Here is a 16,625-nt window from a genome sequence, read left to right as displayed (position 1 = left end):
GGCTCTGGTCATGAGCAGTAGCCCCTGTGGCCACTGCTGTGCCTTTTTCTCCTGATTCCTCCTTGGACCCCCAACTCCTTTTTGTAGGGGCATGAACCCTATTCAGTGTGGATTGAGGCTATGATCCCTACTCACTGTAGTCTAGGGTCTCTCTAACCCTGGGTGGAGTGCTTGGAGGACAAGAAGATGAGTAGGACTCCCTTCCAAAAATGCCCAGCCCAACTGTGACTTTGGTGCCGAAGGAAGGTTTTACAGGTTGAAGACAATGATCTGTTATTGTTATTGTTTTATATTCATCAAAGGCCTGTAATGTGCTGGATGACATTGAAAAAGATTCGTAGTGGGTAAAATTAAACTGAGCTCAGAACTGGCCTGGTGCCCCTGGGTCTGGCAGGCCAAGTTCTGGCGTCTTCTACTCGTCCACAGGAATGACCTCAACAAACAAGGAATGAGAAGCCCTCTCCCCCCTCCACATAGACCTGTTATCAACAGGTCTCCTTTAAAAAGGCATTAATTCTCGTCATTTTCTTTTTTTTCTTTTTCTTTTTTTTTTTCTCGTCATTCTCCCTGCCTTGGGTTAAAGAGGGGACAGTGATATGATGATCTTCAAGAATGGAAGATCCAGGGAGAGAAGATGACCCAAAAAGGTAGTAAAGCAAATCAATGTGAACAAAATCTTTGAGCCAAATCTATGACATCAGCAAAGCTGGGCTTCAATTCTTCCCTCCCCTTCTCCCTGATTTGGATGCTCACTTCCTAAGACATGTGGCTCCTCATTCTCCCTCCCCCTTCAAGACCACCTGCCAGGAGATGATTAGACGCTCATTTAAACTAAAGAATGTTTGGGTCACCCAGGTGGTTCAGTGGTTGAGCATCTGCCTTTGGCTCAGGTCGTGATCCCGAGGTCCTGGGATCAAGTCCCTCATCGAGCTCCCTGCAGGGAGCCTGCTTCTCCCTCTGCCTGTGTCTCTGCCTCTCTCTCTCTCTCTCTCTCTCTCTCTCTCTCTGTGTCTCATGAATAAATAAATAAAATATTTTTTAAAAAGACAAACTCTTAAGACAACCTAAAATACAATGCCCATTATGGGGGAATGTTCCAATTAGACAAGATCATTCATTTAAGATGTGCACCTGAAAGCAAGGGTTCCTGAATTAAACAGACAGAATGGGATACCTGTTTTAATTGGTATTCATAAGCTTCCAAAAGGCTTCAAGATTTTAAAATAGATTTTTTTTGAAAGATTCATTACAAAAACTAATGAAAAGTTGAAGACACAAGAGGTATCCAAAACAAAAGACATGACTTCTACTGCCCCTCTCTATCCTCTTTTACCTGAATACTCATTCCAGTTATCCTCTAACTTGTCTTTCCATTCAGAAGAAACCACATAACCATAAACAAGTCTACAAAAAAAAAAAAAAAAAAGTCTACCAAGTTAATGACCTTACAGATGCCCCCAATATTTACCTTTGAAGGAGTGCTCCCGTATGGACCCACCCAGGATGGATGGGAGTCTGAGGGGTTTTCTGGTAAACCACTACAGTAAACAGCTAAGTGGAACTAAAATTTAAATTAATGGACAACCTCACCAAGTTCTGGCAGCTTGCAGAGGCTACAGATGGGATCCTTTGCATTGCAAAGTGAGAGTTCTTACCAGAATCTCTACCTATAGTACCTGGTCAACAGAGGAAAATAAAATTTCATGTGATCCCTTCCTTTCCAAATCTAGTCCCATTGCCTATCGATCCTTTTTTCCCCAGGGACAGCCATTACCTTCTTGTTTGTCTTGTTTTGTGTATTGATAATTGGGCTTTGGTCAGGTTGGGGACTCCAAAATATGAAAAGACAGAAATGTGGTTTGAATCCCATTTGTGTCAATCTATGTGTGGACAGAAATGTGGGTTGAACTTCATTTGTGGCTGGAGTCCTACCAAACTGTTGCCAGACCTCAGGGCAATTGTCAGTCTTGCTTTCTTCTGGTTTATCTTTGGGAGTGGCTCTGGATCTAGGGAAGGTAATAATCTATAGCCTCTTTGGGCTTGCCTCAGGTTATTTAATATTTCCAGGAATATTTGCTGCTTGTCTTGGCTGAAACCTAAGTATTTGAAAGGATTTTTTTAAAGTACCTTTGTAGTCAGAAGTTGGCCAAATGGAAGCTGATATGCAGAACCTAATAGAATTTTTTCCCCCTCTAAGCTAAATGTGTCCAGAGAGTGAGGGAAGACACTTCCTGAAGCCTTTTGGAAAGGATTACTAAGACATTCCAAAGATACACAGCCCTAAATCCAGAACATAGGAATATGGTGGTTTGAAAGGCGGATCAGCTCCTTGATATAATTTAAACTGCCACTCAATTCTCTGAGGAATTAAAAACAACTGTCCTTATCTTACAAATCTTTGCAAAACCAGAAATGCAGCTGTAGCAGCAAATCAAAGTCCACCTATCCTTTTTGCCAATCCTAGGAATTCCCCTACTTATCTCAAAAGGCTCCTAAGTATTGTAAGAATTCTGGCCTTAAGAAACAAAATTCGTTGTTGAAGCAATTTGCATTCTTTCCCCATGCCTTTGAGATGTAAGTGTTCTACCTGGTCTTCTCCAGGAACTCCTATCTGGATCACTTCTTTGAAATGTGAATTTCAGGGAAGACATTCTTATCAGAAGGAAAACAAAAGGGGAAAAGGTGATTTGGAATTTTGGTGAGTGCAAAATCTTAACTGTCTTCCACAAATACTAGTAAAAATCTGTAACCCTGAACAGGCAACCTTAACTTATTCCATCTGCCAGAAGCACAATTTGGATCTAACTTCTTTTATATACCAGTTCTCTTTGTACTATTTTACCGGATTCATCACTAGAACTTCAGAATGGAATTTGTAACATCTCTGTTTGCGTCTGTCTGTAGGTTCATATGTTTCTCTCTCCATATATGTTGTAAATCTGTGATACCTTTCTATCTTCAGATGGTATGGCTAAATTATTTTATAGAAGAGCTCTATTTAATTGATTCAAAGATATCTAGTTGATAGGTAGGAGGGGCTGAGGTGCTTAACTATTACCCTATGGCATTAAATGTACCACACGTGGGATGGTTTACTCTTTAGTCCAGTAGCTTCAGCCCTGGCTCAATATTAGAGTTACCTGGCAGGGGTCTTTTAAACCATACCGATGACTGGGCCCCTCTCCTGAGATTCAAATTTAATTGGTCTGATAGGGGAGGGGAAGCAGCATTAGTGAGTGTCTTTAAAACACTCTCCATGTAACTGCAATGGGAAGGTAGAACTGAGAACACCTGCTAATGAGGAAGGCCAAGGAGAGGGGCAGCAAACACAGGGGAAGACTTTCTCTAAGGACTGGGTGATAGCTATGACTGTGCTTACTTAAAGAAACTTGATCTTGAGTCCTGGGAAGTATTGCAAATGAATAAATTGTGCTCCCAGGGAAGAAAGAGTGTCTGGGTCAGCTGAAATTCTGGGGCTCGGAACCAGTCTACTAAGGCAGTATCATTAGGGCAGCCCTCAAAGCTATCTAGTTCAGAGAGAGACCCAGAAATCTGGGACTATTCCAGCAGCCCTCAGGGCCTGACCTTTGTTTTTCTTTACCCCCTGGCAGTGACTGGCTTGACTGGAGGAGCCATTCTCCAAGAGTCCTAAGGTGCCATGGAGAAGGGCCCTGGAGGTGGGCAAGAACATGGCATAGTGCAGACCAGGGAAAGAGAATTTGAACCTTTGGAAACGTGCCCCCAGCATGAAAGTGCTCCCATGGCATGGAGAACATTGGGTCCAGATCCTAGAAGGCATTTAGTCCCCCTGTGGCTTCTCTCCCAGGGCATGCTGCCCATGCCTCCACTTGGTGAATCCCATCAGGATAGGGTTAGTTGTTCCCCAGTCTGTCCTCGCTAGCATTGTAAGGCCACCTGGCAGTTTGAGAGTGTATCTAGTTCATCTTTGTACCCATCCCCAATGCTGAACACAGAGCCCAACATAATAGGTATCCAAAAGAATGGCCAACCACCCCAGTTTGCATGAGATGGAAGGGATGCCCAGAATGTGGAATTTTTAGTGCTAAATTGGAGAAAGTCTTGGCAAACTGGAATGTGTTGATCGCTATAGTGCCCAGTGACACCTCTGAAGCAAGACTCCAAACTGGTGAGTGGTTGGCTTTCCTAAGGCTTCAAAGCTGCCTTGGATAGTGTTGGCCTAGCCCATCTGGGATGCAGCTATCTTCCTAAAGGATGTCTCTGACATGGCATGAAGACCCTATCAAGGTAAGTGATCCACCAATTATTTTCCATTTCTTCTAATACATGGAAAAAGAGTGATACCAACTACATGGGTGATGAGGGCAGGAGAAGGGGAAACAACACGTTAAGTCAGAGGCTGAGAGTCTTCAGAGACAGGTGGGAAAGTTACCTCTGCCTCTAAGAAGAGAGGAATGTCTGGAAAACAACATCGGGCTGCATGAATGGTATAGAAGAATGACACTGTACTAGGTGCAGTACATAATACTATGAAAATAATGGCTACTGTCTTTGAACACTTGTGTTATGCCAGATGCTGTGGTCAAGACATTTTTTTAAAAATATTTATTTAAAAAAATATTTAGTTGAGAAGTGTGGGAAAACATACAAAATTAAAATGGCCTATAATCCCAATTCTGAGATGGTAGGTGTGATTTACATAGAGAGTTCTCCTGCCTTCACCTGGGCCATCCAGTGTTAACGCAGTTTGGGGCTGACCCTTCTTGACTTTATCCAGGTAATGCAGATGAATCTCTGTCTGTGTCTGTGCAGACGTGTCTTTACGAATGGAATCCATCGGTACGTTTGGTCCGCAACTGTTTTTGTTTTGTTTTTAGTATATATAGACAACCTTCTTTCCAGATCATTGGATATTGATCTGCTTTGTTCTTTTAACTTCCGCATAGCATCCAGTGTAGGAATACTGCATAATTTTTCTACCTTTCCCTTATTGGTGATTTACTTACTTCAGGTATCATTATTATAATCATTATAGTTACAATGCCACAATTAAACATTTTTACATTTTTTTTACTTATGTGTACAAATATTTCTGTTGAATACAGTCTTCTAAGTAGGGGTGTGTGGACCAGAATTCATCTAAAGTCTGATCTTCATAAATATTGCAAAAATTAACATCCCAAATTACCACTTTTTATTTTCATTTCCACTTCTCTATAACCATGCCATTACTGGATGTTATTATTTTCAAAAAACCATTTGCCAGACCTATGAGTGCAAAGTGATATTTTCCTGAACAGGCATTTCGATGATCATCTTTTTGATCTGAATTTAAGCATTTTCTCATTTGTTTATTGGCCATTTAAATTTCTTCTTCTGTTTGTATCCTTTGCCTAGTTTGTCTATAAAGTGCTTGTGTTTTTCTTATAAATGTATTTTTATAAGACATACAAACACTTGAGCACTAGATCTTATCTATGATACTATAGTTTTTGTTTTTCAAATAAAGTTTTAATTTTGATTTGGTAAAAACCATTCATTCATTGCAGTTTTCTCTCTCTTCTTTATATTTCATGTGATGGTACCATGCTTGCTAAAAATCTTTGCCCATATTCTTATATTTAAAGAAATGGTGCAAAGGGGCAGGAAAAATCTGAAGGACCTGAGAGATAGCAGTAATAGGGATTGAGTCACAAAGTGGAAAAAAATGTCGCAAGAAGGAACATAAATTTCATAGATTTTGCCAGGTAGAAACCTGGCCAGATTTTGTTATGGGGGAAGCATACAAAAAGGCTTCCATCCTTTTCTTACCTTCTCTATTCATTTTTGGGTTTCAAAACACTCATTTCGGAAAACCTGGCTTAATTGGTCTAGCTGTAAGCACCCTGCCTGCCCTCCTGCGGGCTTCCCTAGCTGTGTCACCACTGCCACACCCTGGTGAGATAAAGCTGTAAAAAAGAAGAAAAAAGAAAGATGGAAAGGGCCACCCATGGTGACAGAAAATGAGTTTCTAGTCACTGAAGGTGTTTAAACTTCTTGATGGAGTTTTTATAGAGAAAATGTGGTCCTAGGTTCTAGTGACCTATAAGCCCCCTACTCACCCTGAGATTCTCTGATCCTGGGACTCAGCAATGAAATATAATAATGGGAAGGAATATCATATAATATGTTTGATAGTAATAGACTGGAAATCATAGAAGGGGAATGGGAGTATAGCAAGTTTTCACTGGAGTGCAAATCCCAACAGGGAGGGAGGGTGCTGGTGGAGAGGGCAACAGGAGTCCTATTTTAGGACTATATGGATAGTACTTTTTAAAGACCTAACACAAAGCTGGCATGGAGGCAGGATCCAGGAGTGAAGGAAGACTTCAACCATCTGGCCATCAGCCTGAGTCTCAGGCAGCTAAAAACAGATAATGTCTTGTCTTGCCTTGCTGACAATTTCATCTCTAAAGGGAGAGAAAGCAAAGAGGAAAACTGGTTAATTGGGACCTGAAGGACTCTATCTGGGGTAGGAAAAGACAAATCCCCAGAGGACTGTGGCCCCTGTCATGGAATTTGTCTACGAGAGAAGAGAAGCTGAGAGTGGAATGGGTAACATCATCCTTGCATTACTCCCAAAGAGTCAGAGTGGAGGGGTGATTCTTACCCCCCAAAGCCTTAAAAGATAAAACTGGTTACAGAGATAGGAAGCTCCCAATGCCATTCTGTCTATGTGATTATAAGCGACCCAAAAGAAACAGGTGGAAAAGGCTCATAAAGAAGCCTCTATAGCCACACCAAAGAGGGGAGGAGTGTGTCAGCCTTCTCCAAAGAAACAAAACCAATGGGATGAACACACACACACACACACACACACACACACATACACTTTTATTTTTTTTTTCAAAGGAGCCAGCTCAGATAAAAGTCTGAAATCCATAAAGCAAGATGACAGATTGGAAGTTCAGGTCAGAGTTGATTTTGCAGTCTTGAGTCCAGATTCTGAAGGGCTGCAAGTTGGAAACTCAGACTGGGTTCTAATGCTGCAGTCTTGAGAATTCCTTCTACTTTGAGGAACTTCAGTCTTTGCCCTTAAGGCCAAACTGATTAGATGAGGCCCACACACATTATGGAAGTGAATCTACTTAGTTCAAAGTCTACTACCTAAATGTTAATTTCATCTAAAAAAATACTTTCCTGGTGACATCAAGACTGGCATTTGATCAAACAACTGGGCCCTATAGCTTAACTAAGTTGAAACATTCGTATCTATCCCAGGGAGCATAAGGCCAAGGGCAAATATGAGAACACTGCTGTGCTATAGGATGAATCCCAGGAAGGATTAGGTGGGAAATGGCTGTAGAGCCACCTAAAGTCCATGGTCCTGTGTAGTAGGCAGGTGGAGCACAGAATATAGCAGAGCACAGGGCACTTGTCTTCTCTCTTTGCCAAGGAGAAAGATCTCCAACCTGGAGTAGATAAATTCTGAATGTATAAGAGAGAACTGAGACTGGAGACAAGAAAAGACCCAAGCACCTTTAAAAGGCCAAGGCTGGAGGCTGAGACCAGTTCAGCTCAGGGTGCTGGAACTTCCTGGAGATGCTGGATTCCTGTCAGGATTTTAGAGAGATCACACAGGGCCAGAAGGAACCAAAGGGTTGCAGGCTAGTATTCAGCTTTTCACACAGGGAGCATCTTGGATATAAATTGCCAGCCAATTTCTAAAATAAATTACAAGCCTCTGGTCTCAGCATTTAGAAATGAAAGGTTTGCAGAGTGAGAGCCAGCCCGGGGTATCAGGTTTGAGATATACCTTGCACCTGTGCAAATGCACTCCTGAGCACAGGCTTGGCTTCACTCATTCCCCATAGTATCCCTTCTGGAAGCTGGGCAGAGACAGAGGCTAAGGGGTTTGCCCAAGATCCCACAGCTGGAAGTATGGGACTCCGTGCATTAGCGAAGCTTGTGCTTATTCTTTCTCTAAAGCGGGGCAGCAAACTATGGCCACAGGCTGAATCTGGCCCTCCAGCTGTTTTTGTTTGTTCTGTGAGCTAAGAAAGGATTTTTTAAATGGTTGGGGGAAAAACAACAGCATCAAAAAAAAAAGGGGATTATATTTGTCAACATGTGAAAATGATATGAAATTCAAATTTCAATACCCAAAGATAAAGTTTTCCTGGGCCGCAGCCATACCCTTTGTTTATACTCTGTGACCACTTTTGTATGAGAAGAGCAGAGTCGAGTAATTGTGACAGAGATTGACTTGCAGGGCTTGAAGTATTTCCTGTCTCTTTGTTGAAAAAGTTTGTTGACCCCTGCTCTCCAGCCTCTAGGTCGGCTCCTAGGTTAGCAGTTGCTGTCTTACCAGAGGGCATCTAGAGAGACATTTCAGAACCTGGGAACCAAAAAGATGAGAAACGGTTTTCAGGTTGGCCCAGCTTGAGTGAGATGATGATACCGTGTGGCCCAGGGAGGGAAGTGGGGACAGGACCAGGGGGCATGATGGAAGATTCTGGGATCTATTCTAGTTTTTTAGACAAGGGGCCTGATTTTCAGTAGAGCCTTTGCAGCGTCTCTTGTGATAGGTGTGGGTCTAATACAAAAAATGTGGATCTGATGGTAACAATTAGATGTGTCATGAGCTGGTCAATTGTCCTCGCAGGATGTGATTAATGAATTGCTGCCAACCGAAGGCCTCTCGTAATATGTGGTGGGGTCATGTCTCTTGAGCCCGTCCTAGCTCACAATTAGATCAAATGTCTGGATAAAGACACAGAGAGCTTGTTTACCCAGTTCAAAGTAAAACAAATCTGGTGTAGTAGTAGTTGGAGTCAGAAGACAAGGAGTTATAAGATAAAATATCATGAGAAAGCAAATGTAGTTGTAAGGCTTGGAGGAGAAGTGTAGTCAAGAGAAACCATGGGACATGCAGTGTGTTGGACAGATGTTCTGGGAGCGTCACGTCCTGTCCCAGGCACCACCTTGTAGAGAGACCTCTGCGAGGGAGATGACTAGTGAGAATGTGGCCACGGCGGTTAAGGCCTGGAAACGGTGCTGCATGAGGAATAAAAGATGGGCACCAGGAATATTCGGCTGGGGGAAGAGAACTTAATTAAGTAGGGCATTGCCTTCGCTGGCTTCCCCCCAAACAGACAGCAAGACAAGGGGTGGGACATGTGTTTTATTCAGCAAGTACAGAAAATGCTGGAAGGGATGTGGGGAAGTGAGGCAGGGAAGGAAAGGCGGCCAGGACAGAGTGTGTTATCCATGTTGTGCCCAAGATTGCGAATCCGAGAAACCACCACGGAGCCAACACCGATGCAAACACACGAGGGTTACAAGCTCGAGCTTGGGTCCAAGTATACTCCACACAGCAGAGCAGGGGCTTGGACCCCGAAGTGGGTTACAGCTGGGTTTTTTATGGGCTGATCTAGGGGATCTTCAGAAGGGGTGGAGAATTTTTTCCATTCCAATATGCGGGAAAGGGTGGGGGAGCTTCTTAGGATCTGATATGGGATTCTCTGCTGAGGGCATTCTGAGCTCTGTTGTCTTTATGATATGGGATTCCCTGCCTAGGACATTCTGCAGCTTTTCCTGTAAAGTTCAGCTCTTCTTCCCAGGGGCCTAAGATGGCTGTACTTGTGCTAATGCTAAACTTGAGGTGGAAAGGCCTTAATTTTTCTCGGCCTCCACAATCCAGCCAGTTCCCACTGTGGGTGACCTGGTTTAAAGCTTTGGAGAAACTCGGGGAATTGGTGTAGACACGTTTCAGTGATTCCCCCCACCCCGAAGGGTGAGGGATCCCAAGCGCTGATTGAGGACTGTGCCCAGGGGTCTACCCAAGGCTTTGGAGGGAGCCCCCAGATCAGAGAGCCACAGTGAGAGCGGGAGGCTGTGTGAGCCTGGCACCCACACACGTGCCATGGACTTCAGAACCGTCCTCAGATCTCTGAGGAGCTGTGATGTGGGTGCGAGCTAACAGGAAGCAAATCCGTGGTGAAGGGAAAGAAGCCTTTTCTAACAGTTGTAACCCCATGAACTGGTGGCATCACAGGGCACTGTCACCCCCAGCAGCAGGGCCTTAGGGGCCTGATGTCAGAAATGCTTTGGGGGCATCCTGGCTTTGAGGACAATGCTGGCAATAATGACAGGCCATCCCTTTACAGGTGCAAGGTGCTCTCATTGAATGAATGAAATTCCAGTGGGCTGTGGAGCACCCAGGCAGTGAGAGACCCCCACCGGGATAGTGAAGGGGGCAGGTGGGTGACATCACAGCCCACATGCTGGGCCCCACGCCCCCCGGGCCTGCCCTGAAGTGATGGGGGAACTGCGTGCCAGCTCCAGTCCTGGGCTTTGATCCTCCCGATTCCCAGCATCGGGGTTGGTGAGTAGAATTGAAGTGCGTTTGAAATAAAGCCTGAGTTCAAATACAACCCTTTGGGCAAAAGCATTAATGCAAGAGGCAGTGGGGGTCCCGCATGCCCCCCAGCCCAGTGGCCCCTCAGCTCCATTTCAGAGGCCTCGGGGCGCTGGGGCTCGTACCCCTCCACGCCTCCCCTCCCAGACCCTCTGAGCTGGAGTCAGCCGTTCACGACAGAGGCAGCTCATTATTTTGCTGCAGTTGACTTGAAATCTGAAATCAATCGGGTATCAAATATGCAGTCCTCAGTTTGATACCGTTTTTCAAAGGTGCAATAACGTTCAGAAATGACACCACATTTCCTAATTATGAAATTCTGTCGTTGCCGCTCAGTTGAGGATGACTTGGCTGCAGGGTTGTCTTTTTCTTTCTTTCTCTCTTTCTTTCTTTCCCTTTTTTTTTTTTTTTTAAAGGTTTCACATACACCACGATTATTTTAAAATTGCTTTGGAAGAATGTATTTCATCAGTGAACTGTGAGTGTGCTTATTACCGAAGTTTGGAGGCAATTTGAGAGGAAGGATAAATTAGCACGGAGACTCTGGAGGCCTCGGAAACGTGCCCTCCCTCAGCCCCACCACCTCCTTCTTCACATAGCTAAGAAAAGCTTTCACTCTTCGGGGCTTCTAGACTCTTCTGCCCACCTCACCCATGGCAGCTATGGCAAACTTTTTGGGGATTAGGAAATCCCTGCCCTACATCAGAACTGTGGAGCAGCTGGGAGGAAGGATGGAGAGGATGTGAGAACCCCAGGGTTCCCTCGGACCGCCTGAGCTCCACAACCAGAAGAGATGCTATAGATGCTGGAGCTCCTGCAGAGCCAAGGCTCTCTTTGCTCAGAAACACCAATGCCTCTGTGCACAGTGGGACCGTTGAGTGAGTTCTCAACATTGAAAAAGTGGTTTGACGCAAGCCACTGACACACAAAGGCATCCTGAGTCTCCAACACATTATGGTGAATGAGAAAAGCCAAACAAAAATGGGCACATGCTGCATGAGTCCACTGGTACTGCTGCTCTGGGATACTCGAAGCTCATCTACGGTGATAGATGCCAAAATGGTGGTGCCCCTTGGAGACATTGACTGCAAAGGGGCATGAGGAACACTGGGGAGGGGGAGGGGAACATTGTCTACCCTGATTAGGGTGTTGTCACATGAGTATATAGGTTTGTCAACATTCATGGAAATGTACATATGTGTACATATTGTAGTGACTCGAAATGACTTAGATGAATGTAGATGGAAGCTTACAGCTACTTGTAGCCCACCCCAGACACTCCAGGTACTCAGGCCTCTCAGGGGGGCACCATTTCATTGGTTTCTTTCTTTCTTTCTTTCTTTCTTTCTTTCTTTCTTTCTTTCTTTCTTTCTTTCTTTCTTTCTTTCTTTTTTTCTTTTCTATTGGAGTTCAATTTGCCAACATATAGCATAACACCCAGTGCTCATCCCATCAAGGGGCCCCCTCAGTGCCCATCACCCAGTCACCCCCACCCCCCGCCCACCTCCCCCTCCACCACCTCTTGTTTGTTTCCCAGAGTTAGGAATCTTTCATGTTCTGTCTCCCTTTCTGATATTTCCCACTCATTTTTTCTCCTTTCCCCTTTATTCCCTTTCACTATTTTTTATATTCCCCAAATGAATGAGAACATATAATGTTTGTCCTTCTCCGATTGACTTACTTCACTCAGCATAATACCCTCCAGTTCCATCCACGTCAAAGCAAATGGTGGGTATTTGTCATTTCAAATGGCTGAGGAATATTCCATTGTATACATAGACCACATCTTCTTTATCCATTCATCTTTTGATGGACACCGAGGCTCCTTCCAGTTTGGCTATTGTGGACATTGCTGCTAGAAACATCGGGGTGCAGGTGTCCCGGCGTTTCACTGTATCTTTGGGGTAAATCCCCAGCAGTGCAATTGCTGGGTCGTAGGGCAGGTCTATTTTTAACTCTTTGAGGAACCTCCACACAGTTTTCCAGAGTGGCTGCACCAGTTCACTTTCATTGGTTTCCATTGAGAAACAGAGTTACAGTGGCTACCCATGCCTGCTTAGGGATCTGCCCGGTTATCCTAGCCAAGAGCCAAAGACCGAAATACTCCCCACTCTCCAGGGAAGCAACTTGGCTTTCTACGTAATTGATTCAACCTTGAACCCACACCATCACCACGTCAGCAAGGCAGTAACTGGCAGCCCTCACATAAAGTCAAATGCTAAAGGACAGATGTGGGCAACACACAGGTACCTCCTGGGGCTGGGGTGAAGGGAACCCCTCAATTTGTATGAGAGGACACTTTCCGAGGAACTTTCCCCCCCTTACTCTCTTTTTCTTCTTCTTCATTCCTCCTTTTTTTTTTTTTTTTTTTGAGTAACAAAGACCTCTTCACATTGGCGAATTATGAATATGCAGGAATGATGGTGTGAGACCACTCTGTGTCTCTGAACTGAGGCCAGTTTAATTCCTAGGACTCCAGTCACTGGTACTTTTCCTGCATTTTCAGCAGCACCTGAAATAGATTTCACTTCATATGAAATGCAAAACACTGCAGAGTAGAAAGCTCACCCTGGTCTCTGATCCAGGCGAGTGTTCTCAAGCCTGGTGTTCATATTTTTTTCTCCCTTTCTTCAAAATACTGCCTTGCTAAGCCCACAGATGGGGATCATAGGATAAGTAGATGCATAATATATTACCCAAAATATTCCACCAGGCATCTCCTCTTACAGGTCAGGAGGACTTGCAAATGGAGTCTTCTGGGTCACCGCATTTCCATCCGAGAGAAATTCTCTCTCATAATTAAGATTATGTCAGCATTTCCATTACAGACCCCAGTGGTAAAATCCACTCTGAAGTGGAGCTTGGTTTTAAAGCTGTTGGTCTTGAAGAAAACTCCCCCCGCTCTGACATTGGTTGTGCAGCACTTTTCCCCTTGGAAACTAGAGAAAGGAAAACACACAGTAAGTCAGGAGCAGGAGCTCTACGTGGTTGGTCCAGGGTTTGGAAAGAAGGGCTCTGCTTGGGCCTCGTGGTCTCCTGGACAATGCCAAGTACACGTGGAAGAGTCTCCAAGTCTAAGCCAGTGTTCCCCAAATGCCCCCTGCAGATCTCCTACATCAGAATCACCTGGGGAGTGCCATTCCCTCCGGATTCTTACTCTCTCCTACAGTTTACCTGCCCCACCTGCCCCATCCAATCAGAAATCCCAGTTGGGGCCTGGGAATCAGGGTTCTGTAGCTAAGTTTCCTAGATGACTCCTTTTCTCAGGGAAGATGAAGCCTCCTAATCTAGGCTTTGTTATTTTGTTGCTGGTGACCTTGGCCAAATATCTTCACCTCATTATGCCTTGTATCCTCATTTATAAAGTAACAGCTAACATTTATGTCAAGTATGCTCTAAGAGAGTCCCATGCTTTAGCTCTTCTAATCCTCACAGAAGCCCTATGAGGTTGGCACTATAGTTACCTCCTTTTTTAGGATAGGGAGACCCTGAGAGGTTAAGTGAGTTTCCTCAAATCATGTAGCTAGTCAAATGGCAGAACTGGGCTTTGAACCCAGGGCACCTGGCTCTCCTTGTGCTACCTTTTAGAGGACAGTTAGAACTCTCACCAACCTGTGCTGTGAAAGACAAAGGAGGAAGAGAATGTCAAATTGCTCTGTGGCCTGTGATTATTTTCCTGGACCTCTGACACCAGATTCTCTGACTCCTGGATCCATGCCTCTTTTCCGTTCTTTGTGTAGGACGGTCCTGGCTCTTGGACGGTCCTGGCTCTTCCTGGTGTCCTGTCACCCTCCTTCTCTTCTCCTGGTGCCATTCAAATCTTTGGCTTTTGAATAGCTAATCTCACCAGCTCATTTACACTCAAGTGTTAATAAATGATGATAGCCTAATGCATTTGCTTTACTCAGATAACACATTTTCATTTTAGTTGAAGTTTTAACCCAGAATTCCCTAATCTCCTGACACTAGGGAGCCCCCTCACTATCTTTCTCCTTACCAGCTCCATGCTCTATGAGGTGTTTCTGAAAGAAGCAAACTTCATTAATTAATTAGGAGTCAGTTCCACATATACATCTTTATATTTTATAAAATGGAAGAGAATGTGTGAGCATTATTTCAGTGGCTTATTTGAAATCTTGAGAACTTCAGAAGGAACCTTCCTCATTGCCGTCTTACTGGGTCACCAAGTGTCTGGAGACCCCTTGGAGGAAGCCATTGTCTCTCCCCAAGGGCAAAGGAACATGGTAGAATGGAATCTGCCAGGGTTGGGGTGGGAGGTGGGGGTGGTATGATTATGAATTTGTAACAGGCAGTGTCCCGCTCTGTCTCTGGGTTGGGCTGGTCGTGCTGCTCAGGACGTTGTCGCTGGAAGCCAATGAAAGGCTGGATAGCAGTCTCATTAAAGGGGCAGCGGCTGGAGTGTGCAGCCCATGGGGGCGGGCCAGGGGCGCCTCTGTTACCTGGCAGTCTGGGGTGGGCACAACATGATGAAGTTGCTGTGAAAGGTATGTTTGTCGGACAATCATCACAGTGAAACTTATACCTTCCCCTATCTTATTATTGGGTATATTCCTTGTACTCAGTATGTACACCGGACACACACCTGGGTTCAATATACACTGGGCATGCAGCTGACTTTGTGGCTTGTGCTTCTTCTTCCTCTCCTCTCACTTGCTCTCTTCTGGCCCACGGGCATCCTAGAACACATTGGGCACACACAAGTCATGCTCCTGCCTTGGGGCCTTTAGCTGTTTTCTTTCTTAGGGTTTTACTTTTGAGAGCCTTGGTGTTAGTACTGGTTTTAGCCCTTGAAGTCTCATATCCTGGAAAATCCTGCAGTGCTGGCAAACTGAGTTAGTTAATCACCTACATTTCTCTGGAACATTCTTCTCCAAGATACCAATCAGGAGAACATCTTCCCTCCCATCAGGCCTCTGCTCAAGTCTTGCTTTCTCAATGCAGCCCGTGGCTTCCCAGCCTCACCACTCTGATTAGCCTTACCTTGTTTCCTCTTTTTTTTTTTTTTTTTTTTTAATAGCACGCCTGCTCCCTCTTTACTCTCCCTTCGTGGCCTCATTCACTCATAGGGTTTCAATACTTTTATATTCTCATCCCTATGGGTGTGTCTGTCTCCAGCTTAAATCCTACCTCCAAGCTTCAGCCTCTTGTGCCCTGCCTACTTAGCATCTTCCCTTGGATGTCATCTTGGCCGCTCCTGCTGGCCACAGCCCAACAGAACGAACCACCAGCCACTCCTAACATACTCTACTTCCTGGTTCCTTTATTTCTGTCCATGGCACCATCGCGTAGCTCTCTGTCAAGCTGGAAAAGTGCGAATCGTCCTTAACTACTCTTTCCCCCTCACCTCCTATGCCCAGTAAAGCATCAAATCCTGTTAATTTTACTTCCAAAACATTTCTCAAATATGTCACTTTTATTCTATACCAACAGCCTCCCCTGCTTCCATTCAGGGTTACTCCAACAGCCTCCTAACAGATTCCGTGCCTCCGGTCTTGTGCCCTCAAGCCCATCCTCCACTCCACACAGCTGTCATTCTTTCCCTATTTAATATCTATCCTGTATAAAACATGGTGATAAGTATTAGAGATATAGCAGTGGAAAAGACAAAGCCCCGATTCTCATACATCAGTGGGATCCACATAAATAATAAATCTCACATTGGCCGTCTCTGGCCTACAAACTAAACATATTTCACCCCTTCTTTCAGCTATCCTGTGCATGTTTGGAGTCATGAGCTCCTTTTAGGATCTGATAGAAGTTGAATTCACACATAAAACTTGGCTTACTGGATTTTTTAGATTGCTCACTTACAAATTTTAAACTTCAGGGGAGAGGACACTGGACTCTAGAGGCCAGTCTCTAAGAATCCTTGACCTGTACTATCAAGTTTAAGCCTCTTTGAACAATATACACAGCCTTCCATGGCCTGAAGTGTGACTCCTCTCCTGGCCCTGTCACCTGAGTGGCATCATGTCCACCTGCCTCACTTTTTTGGTGTCATAGCAACATGGAACTTCCTGAAGTTCCTGGCATGCCTCATCCATTCATCTAGTGGCCATTTATTAAAAAGTTATATTTTTTTTAGATTCTGAGTCACCAAGAGTGTAGAGGTAAAAAAGATTATGAGGTGGGCTTTACATTCTAACTCTGTGCCTTGTTCTCACGTTGGCTGTCCTTCTCCTGGTGTCCTTTTCCTCTGGTCCTTCCCATTCACTGGCCATTGCTC

The 16,625-nt window shown here is 44.6% G+C and overlaps 1 long non-coding RNA gene across 1 annotated transcript; it reads right to left on the bottom strand.

The window, feature by feature from the left end:
- Nucleotides 1-12,853: 12,853 nt before the first annotated feature.
- Nucleotides 12,854-16,366, bottom strand: LOC140622823 (uncharacterized). Its single transcript, XR_012022485.1, has 3 exons — nt 16,211-16,366; nt 14,982-15,075; nt 12,854-13,317 (listed from the first exon to the last, which is right to left on the bottom strand). It is a non-coding gene; the product is annotated as an uncharacterized lncRNA (long non-coding RNA).
- Nucleotides 16,367-16,625: the final 259 nt, after the last annotated feature.

Source organism: Canis lupus, chromosome 32 (assembly GCF_048164855.1).
Source record: "Canis lupus baileyi chromosome 32, mCanLup2.hap1, whole genome shotgun sequence".
NCBI classification, from domain to species: Eukaryota; Metazoa; Chordata; class Mammalia; order Carnivora; family Canidae; genus Canis; species Canis lupus.
Note: the sequence above shows the minus strand (reverse complement) of the source record. Positions and strands in the feature narration are given on the sequence as shown.